This window comes from Erinaceus europaeus, chromosome 4 (genome assembly GCF_950295315.1).
Source record: "Erinaceus europaeus chromosome 4, mEriEur2.1, whole genome shotgun sequence".
Taxonomy (NCBI): Eukaryota; Metazoa; Chordata; class Mammalia; order Eulipotyphla; family Erinaceidae; genus Erinaceus; species Erinaceus europaeus.
Genome location: NC_080165.1, coordinates 118,124,544 through 118,135,158, shown reverse-complemented (window position 1 = coordinate 118,135,158; position 10,615 = coordinate 118,124,544). Strand labels below are relative to the sequence as shown.

Sequence of the window (10,615 nt, the reverse complement as noted above, 5' to 3'; positions counted from 1 at the left end):
TGATGGGGTTTGTAGTTAACAATATTTATATACCTTTCCTGTATTTGGGAGCTACACTCTTCCCTGCCCCAGCTTTCTAGTTCTATTTCCAACTCTGACACCATCTCCACCACTACCTTTTGCCCACCTGAATGTTAGCTGTAGGGCTCAAGTAAAAATTAGTAAACTTGTGAGCCCCTTGGGCTATATATACCTAAAATAGACTTCCTAGCTTTTTTCAAAATGGAGATCCCAAATCTCATCTGCTATCTTTTTCCCTTAGATTCCTGATTAAGCAATTTGTTCTGCTTCATATCTTAATACTTTTCAGCCACCAAGTTGCAGATGCTACCATGATGCTAACCTGACTTCCCTAGGCATACCACCCCATCAATGTGTCTTGGAACCCTACCTCTTTAAAGCCCTGCTCCACTAGGGAAAGAGAGAGACAGGCTGGGATTATGGAACAACCCGCCAACGTCCATGTTCAGTGGAGAAGCAATTTCAGAAACCATACCTTCCACCTTCTGCACCCCATAATGATCCTGGGTCCATGCTCCCATAGGGATAGGAAAAAATAGGCAAGGTGGGATGTGGAACTCTGGTGGTGAGAATTGTGTGGAATTGTACCCCTCTTATCCTATGGTTTTGTCTATCATTATGAAATCAATAATAACTAAAAAATAATGTATGGTTATTTTGAGATTAGTGATGGAGCACCTGATTAAGAGCATACATTATGATCTGCAAGGACCTAGGTTCAAGCCCCCTTAGGAGAAGCACTTTAGGAGGAGTAAAGTAGGTATACTTGTATCTATCTCTGCACTCTCTCTCTCTCCAACCCCTCTCAATTTCTATGTGTTCCATCAAAGAAAATAAAGAGAAGGAAGAGGATGAAGAGGAGGAGGAGGAGGAGAAGGAAAAGGAGGAGGAGGAGGAGGAGGAGGAGGAGGAGGAAGAAGAAGAAGAGAAGAAAGTGTCTCTAGAAGCAGTGGATTCATAATACCAGTACCAAGCCCCAGTGATAACCCTGGTGGGAGAAGAAAAGGAGGAGGAGGAGGAGAAGGAAGAAGAGGGAGAGGAAGAGAGAAAGAGAGAGAGAGAACACTTTTTTAAAAAAGAAAAAAAAAAGTCCAGGCTGTGGTGCACCTGGCCAAGCACACATATTACAGTGCACAAGGATGTAGGTTCAAAGCCCTATTCCCCACCTGCAAGGAGAAAGCTTCATAAGTGGTGAAGCAGGGCTGCAGGTGACTCTTTCTCTCCCTCTCTATCTCCTCAACCTCTCTCAATTTCTCTGTTTCTGTCTATTAATAAGTAAATACAATAGTAATGTTTTAATAAACAAAGGGAAATGATAATTTATTGGAAAGAATAGAAAAGGCATATTGTTAACATGTAGAACTTAAGTTAATGTGATGACTCAGGTCCTCAGAGCTGACAGTGTTAGGGTCAGGTAGGAGAAAATCCCTAGTGGTCTATACTTAGAGCAGATGAAACAGATCATTAATGGTGGCCAGGGAAACAGGTTTTCCTTTTGTCATGAAAATATTCTCTGCCTTTGCCACGTATCTCTCAGGACATTGCTCTTTTACCATGTTTTCAAAGAATCTACTTGATGAACAAAATGATAGATGCTAAAATTAGACACAATAGAGTTAGTTTTTTTTTCCCTTGGAAAGGAACCGAAGAAAGAGGGAAATTGATTCTGTGCCCAGAAAGAAGTCAACTTAAAGAGCCAAAAGTTATCAGGGAGACAGACAACACTAAATGGCAAAAATACCTAGTTTTTCTATCTTTTTAAATGCATTCAACAGTCTTTTAAAATGTATAGCTTAAAATACTATCAGCTGCTCCCTGATCATTTGGTGCATTCTCCTACCCCTGCTCCGTTTCAGTCTTTATCTCAGTCACAGCTTTCCTCACATACGTAAATCTACTTTCAGATGAAGCATAAAAATGATTTTATCATAAAACCAGCAACTAGCATTTGAAATATCTCCCATTAGGTATTTCTGCATTTCTGTCTGCTAAACTGCCTTGAGAATTCTACCCCTTTCTCCCTCCCTTGTTGTAGTAGCTCAGTCTCCACTTCCCATTCGCCCCTCCCTGTTTATTCAATTAGGGATACAACTCTTATCTCCTGTTCCCAACTTGTCTATTTGTCCTGATTCTTAGCAACATCCAAGGCCCCAAATTAAAAAGTAATAATAATAAAGAAGAAGAGGATAAGTTCTTTCTTACTATTATATCTGCACAGCTCTGATGTTTTTACCTGTGTATTTTTTCCTTTTTGCACTTAGCAGAAAAAAAATAATACAGAAGATTTGGTGAGGTCACTTAACAGTTGTCACAAACTGGGGGAACAAGGGGAGCCTCAGGTTTTCTTTTTCAGTGTGTTTATTTCATGAAGGCCACTGAGCTGGAAACTGGCATCTCAGCATTCTAGAAAATGGCAGAAAGGAAATGAAGTGGACATTGCTTTCCATATATCTCATACTCTGAACATTGATATTTTAATTGAGTGTTTCATAGGGCTCCTCAGGCAACTTTTCCCTATGGTGCTAGCAACTGTCATGTGGCTTTATGACCTTTAAAAACTGTTGAAAAAATGATAAATTAGGAGAATTTTCCTCATGAGTTGAACCACTACTTTAGTTCACCTCTGTCCTGACTGTGGTTAGTTCATATCTCAATTGGCCTGAGAACTAATTTGTCAAGTCTCTAGATAAAGGAGTTGGGGGAGGGACTGTCAGGTAGAAAGTATTCTAAGTTTCAAGTAGAGACTATTACTTGAGGCTTGAAAAATAAATTCAGTCCAACTATGGAATCCAAAATGAAAATTAGAGATGAAAAAGAAGTGAGTAGGCCTACTGTATAATCTGTGGGGCCTAATACAGAATAAAAATGTGGGAACCCCCCACTCAGAAAGCAAGAGAATTGTTCTGTCAAATGCCCTAAAGAATAAAAGTGTTTTCCTTCTGTGGTCTCATTTAACACGCTGTGGTGCTTTTTGGCTTTTTTTTTTTTTTTAATTCTAAAGTTTAAAAACTTAGTTTAGTTGATGTTTGCCATTCATCTTGATATGGTACAGTACTAGTTTTAAATACAAAGAGCATTTAGCTCATGCGAGATCATAAAAGATAAATAATTAACATTTCATAGCTTATACATACATTGAAATACATAGCTTATACATGCAATGAAATACCTGTATTTCATTCTTACTAGGATGACTGAAGTGCTGCACAAAGTACAGTAGCTTTTATTTTATTTGTTGATGTCTACACTTCCTTATCAATAATTTCTATCTTGTAGGAAAAACTACAAGGAGCAAGGCCTATGGGTTGCCCTTTCTTGAAGGAATACAAGGTGTCCGCAGGCCCCTGAGAGAGTTCTTTGGTCATTATGTTCCTTAGAAGATTATTATTACTAATATTTTTCCCCAGAGCACTGCTCAGCTCTGGCTTATGATAGTGCAGGGGATTGAACCTAGGACCTTGGAGCCTCAGGCACTTGATGATTATTGGTGTTTGTTTGGTTTTTGTTTTGTCTTCAAAACATATTTGTTCTCAGAAAAAGTATGAGCTCTTTAGTCTGTCATCACTCTTATTCATTCAGTTGTAGACATAACATGCTTAGCTTGTACTCAGAGTCTAAAAAACTCCCACATATTGTGGATGGAATTCAGTGAAATTCTATGCTTATGGGCAAGCAGGGAGGAAGAGTAGACACATACATTTAGCACATCTCTACTCTCAAATATTAGATTACCTCATTATATTTTACTGGCAAAACATGAATTTGAAAGTAAAATGATTAAATATGTCAAATTGGTGACAGCTGAACTTTAATCCAAATGTGAAGTACTTATAAGTATGAAGCCCTATATAACTACTCAGACAAAATGCCCAAAAGCCAGTCCTGTAAGTCACTGTTTTGTCTTATGCCTCTCATCCTTGTCCGGCATTATCACTGACATTGACTCACTACATGGTTATCTCTCCAGAACTGGCAGGGAATCCTTGCTTTCTCTTTTCTTCCCTTTTCCTATGGTCCTATTATCTCATTTGCTTTTTGTTAATGTGGAGCCTTGGAAGTTCCCTCTTGAAAACTGAATCTGGCCTCTGTAAGTGAAATTCAGGGAAACTGGAGATCATTGTCTACTGGTAGCTAGTAATTTTCATAAACAAGGGAGTTTATTAATAAGATTTGTTTAGGGTAACTACAAGATGATCTTTGTACCTGCTGTCTAGAATCTTAACAGTTACTGTTGAAAGTTTAGTCTCTTTCATTCACATATATAATTTAGATGGTCTCAATGTATATTTTTCTTTCTCTCTGGGTTACATTTTTCAAATGGGTTCTGTTGTGTAATGGTATTGTAATATATTTTCCAAGGGTGAGGACGTGAGAAGAAGAACCTCCAATTGCCCTTCCAATTTGAGCTTAACCAGTGGTCTGTCCTCTCAAACATCTTTAACACTCATCACATTAGAATCAGGCTTTTATTACTAGTCAAAAATCCTTAGCTTCAATTCTGCATATAAAAGTAACTTGGAATGTCTCAAAGGCAAGTTCTACATGATAGCAGATACCTTGAGAAAATATTTTAGAAATGGGAAGTCTTGTATGTTAACATCACAGTACATTTTAACAACTGTTTAGAGCATATGCTGTGTGTATAATCACTCTGATCAGTATAAATTAGGAGACACACTAGAATCATGTACATGCATAATTCCACGACTTCCTCTTCTTATTTCACTCTTCAGATTTCAGATATAGAGAAGAACAGAAAGAGAGGAATGTCAGAAAGAAGAATAGACACCAAAGTACTGCTCTACCCTTGACAGAACTTTCTATACTACCCAGTGAGATATCTCCTCTTGTCCTGACACTGCTTCCTTCACTTCTATGATAGGGATAAAGAAGTCAAGAGTTGTTGCATTGACAGCTTCAGCTATGAGGAAAACACTTTTCCCAACTGGAAGTGGCTGGCTAAGGAAGGGAGTCAGAAAGCATTTAAAGAAGGAACACATGTTTTCCAGGAGCTTAAGAGAATGTCTGGATATTCACAAAGTCAACTGGCAGTCATGGCTTATGAATTTATACTAGCTTTGGGTGGTGGCATTGGAGTTTATTGTTTTTTAAAAACACTGGGAAATCTAGGGATGTCAGTTGTTCAAGTTCACTGCTTCTCTGGCTCACTTCCAGATTGAGGTCTTCTATAATGTTTTCCTCCTCTCCTACAATAGCTCAATTTGAAGGTACAAGAAAATTTGGAAGAGTACCTCATTACTACTTCTAATAAAATTTGCAAATACTTACTAATGTTTGATAGCTTGCTTTCTTGCCTAGATAACCAAATCAAATCTTTCATCCTATTTATATGAAAGGGAAAGAATCTTATTATTTAGCATAATTTTTATGCAAACTTGATTATCTAAGTGTTTGATTTTGGTTTTCTATCTTTTGATTTGGCCCATTTCTTGTGATCAAACTAGAAATTCAAAGATACTTCTGGGGATATTTGACTTGTGAAGTTCATTGTTGTTTGAATTAAAGCTGTGTGTGGAAGGCCAATGCCATTGTTGGACATTTGTAGCATAACTTTGCATTTTAAGGAGGTTTAGGAAGTCTTAGTAATGTCAGGATACATGGAAACAGCACTGTAAATGTTTAATGTTTCAACTTTTATGTCATTTTTTTCAAGATTTATCTATTTACATGAGAGAGAACAAGAATATCACTCTAACATATGTGTTATCTGGAAGTGAACCTGAGGTCTCACACTGTACTTTTGTAGAGGCAGAAGGGTGAATAGAAAGAGTGAAAGAGACCTCAGCATCGAAGCTTCCTTCAGTTTTAACTGGGTTGTGCATGTGGCAGAGTATGACACTCTCCAATTAGCTATTTCAATGGCCCAGAACCTTGTGCTTTTAAGTATAATACTATAGTCATTGTGCCACCTTCAAGACCTCTTTATATCAGTTTTTCCTCGCTACAGTTAACAGAAAGTTAAAAAGATGGAAATATCATAGTCCTCCTATCTCATTTGGAAATTTACCTGTGAAAATTTCAAATAAGTAACTTTAATTGAAGAAGTGCAAATCAAACTTGGAAGGACAATGTGTTTTTAATTTCCTTACATATTTTATATAAGATATAGAGAGAATCTGATCTGAAAGAGAGAGGGAGAGAAGACAGAGCACCAGTCCAGTATATGCGGTGCCTGCGATAAAACCAGGAGATCTAGTTGTGCAACTCCTATGCTCTACCAGTCGGAGATATTTCCTGAGGCACAGGGAGTGGGTATTTTTTTTTAAATTATTTATTTGAGTTTCCTGTATATGAATGTCTATTTCTTCAATTCTGAGAAATTCTTAAGTATTATTTCTTCAAATAAAAATTATTTCTGGACTTGGATATCAACATAATGACTATGTGGAAGATTGTCATGCCTGAGGTTCTGAAATCTTAAATTCAGTCCTCAGTACCATCATGAGCTATCCAGTACTCTAGTTGGCTTTTCTCTCTTTCTCTCTCTCTCTCTCTCTCTCTATATATATATATATATATATATAATTAAAAATAAAATAAATATAATGTTAAAAATAAAATAAATTAAAAATATATAATTCTTTTTTTCCTATTATTTATGTATTCCCTTTTGTTGTCCTTGTTGTTTTATTGTTGTAGTTATTGTTGTTGTTATTGATGTCATCATTATTTGATAGGACAGAGAGAAATGGAGAGAGGAAGGGAAGACAGAGAGGCAGAGAGAAAGATAGATACCTGCAGTCCTGCTTCACCCCTGTGAAGGGACTCCCCTCCAAATGGGGAGCGGGGGGTGGGGGGCTCAAACTGGGGACTCGAACCGGGATCCTTCAGCGGGTCTTTGCACTTTGCGCCACGTGCGCTTAACCCGCTGGGTTAAAGCCCGACTTCCAAAAATATATAATTCTATCCCTTTCTCTCTTCTCCATCTGAAACTCCATCATGTGAATGTTATTCCTCCTGTTGAGACTCTTCTTCTCCTCCTTTATAGCTTTTAATTTCCCATTTAACTTTATTGTAGAGTTGAAAATAAGGATTGACCTGTTAGGATATAAGTACAAACTGCCACCCAATTCTTCAGATGAGAGTTACATACATTATAGGTCTCATCCAACTGTGGTTTGTTTCTGAATAGAGAAACATTTTTCTTCTTGAGGCAAGATGGCTCTATATTTTCACCATCTGGATTTTGACCTTTTGCCTCTTACTGTGGAAAGTTCATTTCTATGAGGAAGTGTTCATTCATTGCTGTGACTTTGTTGCTGATACAAGTAGGAGAAAAACACAGGTCCTCTCTATTCGTCATTTTGACCCTGTTCCTCCCGACTCCTCCCAGCTTCTTGCCCCCAACTCCCACTCCATGGTAAACAGTAATGTGTGTTTTTGTTTTTTAATTTGACCTTTAAGTGTATATAAGTGTGAAATCTCCCCACATAATTTAATAGCCTAAGCCATCTCACAATCTCTGTTTGTGAGTGTCTGTGTCTATGTGTAACCAGTGTCTCATGAGCTATTTAATTGTTCCTGAACCACTTTTATTCTTTCAATCAGATAGAGATAGAGAGAGAGAGAGAGAGAAAGAAAGAGAGAGAGAGAGAAATCACAACACCACATTTTGCTTGTAGAACTCCCATGTGGTACCTGGGGTCATACCGAAGTTGCATACCCAGTTTTGCATGTGGTAGCTCTTCAACCCAACTTTTAAAAATTATATTGAAGAATTAATGTAGTTAGAAATGTACAGACCATTATTTCCTCCAGAAGTCAATATTCTCAAATCTAGAAGTGAAATTAAAATTTTCATCAAAAATAAAATTGTATGACATTATTATCAGTTCTACTGGATAAAAAAATGAAATGTAAGTACTCTTGTGAAAGTTTTTCCAAACTATGCTCCATAGGCACTTTTTTTTTAAATTTCTTTCTTAGGGGATTAATGGTTTGCAGTCAACAGTAAAAACCAATAGTTTGTGCATACATAACATTTCCCAGTTTCCCACATAACAATACAACCCCCACTAGGTCTGCCTCTGCCATCATGTTCCAGGACCTGAACCCTCCCCAACACCCCAGAGTCTTTTACTTTGGTGCAATACACTGAAACCACAGACACTTCTATCTAGGACAAAAATGAGAGTTTGGATAGTACTTATAATTGTTTCACAATTAATTTTATTCATATATTTTAAAATCATTTGAAAGTAAATGAAAGATATTCTTTTGACTAGATCATATTTAAATCTATTAAAACAAGTTAAATAGATAATATAAACTAAATAAATGTGCTGTGCATAGTTATTTGGGAAGCAAACAGCGAAGTAAATGACACAGTCTCCCTCACATTACATAAGCATCAGTAACTTAGGACACCAGACTCTGTTCATCTTTTTAGTTTGTTTCCACGACACTTCTGAAAAATGTTTCACTGTTTTTATATTATCATAATAGATACTAGCAAAGTCCTTTTAAGAAATCCTTAATGACTACTATCCTATAAATATTTACTCATGTTATGTCTATACAATTAGGAAGATTGATTGAAAAGAACAACTACCTACTTCTCTCTGCCCCTCTCTTTTTCCCACAAATACACATCTACACCTAACTCTTGCTTTTGCTTTCATTTTCTCTCTGTCTGTAATGAAGCAGCAGCCCTCTTAAACTTGATCCCCAGATGGTCCTGTTTGAGAAAAACAGGGAGGGAAATCAAAATCATTTCTTACGAATTAGAGGTTAATTGTAAGAAAATAATTTGAAAGGCCTTTTTATACTCATGGCTGACATTTCTGCCAAGACCTTAATTGGTTGTTGGGTCTCAAGTGTTATATGCTTTTTTAAAGCAACATGTGCTCCTGTCCAAATGCTTCCTGGGACACACTGTGAGTAGAGATCACCAGCAGTTCTTTCTATTTTAGTCAGTGTCACTGCTTGAAGTTTAATTCATCTAGATGATCTTAAACATCAGAGATATAAAAATAATGATATTTGATAAGGACAACTTACATCAAAGCTTGCCAAGAAAGTCGTGTACCATCTAATAGAAGAGAGAAAAATAAAGACCCTATGCAATAACAGCGTTGTCTCACACAGAAGCACACAGCAGAAACGTTGATAGGGTTTAATTTGCCCTTGTGAGTGACTTGTAGAATATTATGTGTTTTCTAACTGACTATGGGCTATACTTTAACTATATTTTCTATCAATAATAATGTGTGTTGTATTTAATTTTTTTGTTTGTTTCTTTTTTATCAGATTTACAATAATGAAAGGTAATGGAGGCACAGTTTCACGGGTTTTGTTTTTGGTTTTAATCTTAAAGTTTATTCGTAGACAACAGTTACAGCAATACCTATTTTAACTCATTGTTCTGCCTATAGAGAAGATCTGCACCCATAAGAGTGGTGTTTCTTTTTTTTTCCTCTGGACTAATACTAAAATAAGAAAAAAAAATATTGTTAGATTTATCTTTCTCACTCCTGATTTCTTTTCTTCTTCCACTTTACTTTTACTTGTATCAGATAAACCTACAAACAGAATTTTTTCATTTTCCCAACTATAAAAAGTAAAAGAATGCATCAAATAAATATTTTCAAAGTTCACAGTAGAGTAAATTAAGGATTCACAAGGAATTTAAGAAATTAACAGAGGTAGTCAGTGGCACCCTGGTTGAGTGCACAAGTTACCATGAACAAGGACCTGGGATCAAGCCCCTTCTCCGCACCTGCAGAAGCAGGTGTGCTCTATATCTCTCTATCTCCCTCTCCCTTCTCAGTTTCTCTCTATTCCATAAACTATAAAATAAAAATATAAAGAAAAAAATGGCTGCTGGGAGCTGTGGATTCATAGTGCAGACACTGAGCCCTAGCGATAACCCTGGTGGCAATTAAAAAATATATGTAATTTAAAGAATACTTAAGGATCTTGCTATCAATTAGTATTTTAATAATAATAATTTTAAATTAATATTTTGAAATCTCAAGATTAAAATATTTAAGGAATTAGCAGTAAATGTCTAGACAGTAAACTACTACTTTTCTAATTTATTGTATTATTCTAATTCTAAAGTTGGGAAAGTATTTTGTTGTATGAACAGTGATCTTCATTGCACTGACACATTTTATAGGGTCTCTGAAATTATTTAAGAACTGTATCTTTATCATTTATCTTACTTTTGGCTAAGATCAAGTGTAGTATCTGTTCTTATCAGTTTAATATCTGGTACATCCTCTATCCGAGGACAATATATTAAATGGATTTTTGGAGCAGGGAGTTGGAATAGGGGCTGGCTCCATCCACTCCATGCATCAGCCTGGTATTTTAGTACTTCCAGGAACAGTGCACCAAAAAAACAAATAAATAAAAGAATTGTATCTTTAATACGTAGCCCTATCAGGTTGGTAGCATGCATTGTAATAAATTCTATAAAACTATTCTATTTCAGTTTCGGGAGTCCGGTGGTAGGGCAGTGGGTTAAGTGCACATGGCGCAAAGCTCAAGGACTGGAGTAAGGATCCTGGTTCGAGCCTTGGCTCCCCACCTGCAGGGGAGTCGCTTCACAGGCAGTGAAGCAGGTGGC

General features: G+C 36.6%; 1 non-coding gene across 1 annotated transcript; it reads left to right on the top strand.

The window, feature by feature from the left end:
* Positions 1 to 10,194: 10,194 nt before the first annotated feature.
* LOC132538364 (U2 spliceosomal RNA) lies at positions 10,195 to 10,385 on the top strand. Its single transcript, XR_009549758.1, has one exon. It is a non-coding gene; the product is annotated as a U2 spliceosomal RNA (small nuclear RNA).
* Positions 10,386 to 10,615: the final 230 nt, after the last annotated feature.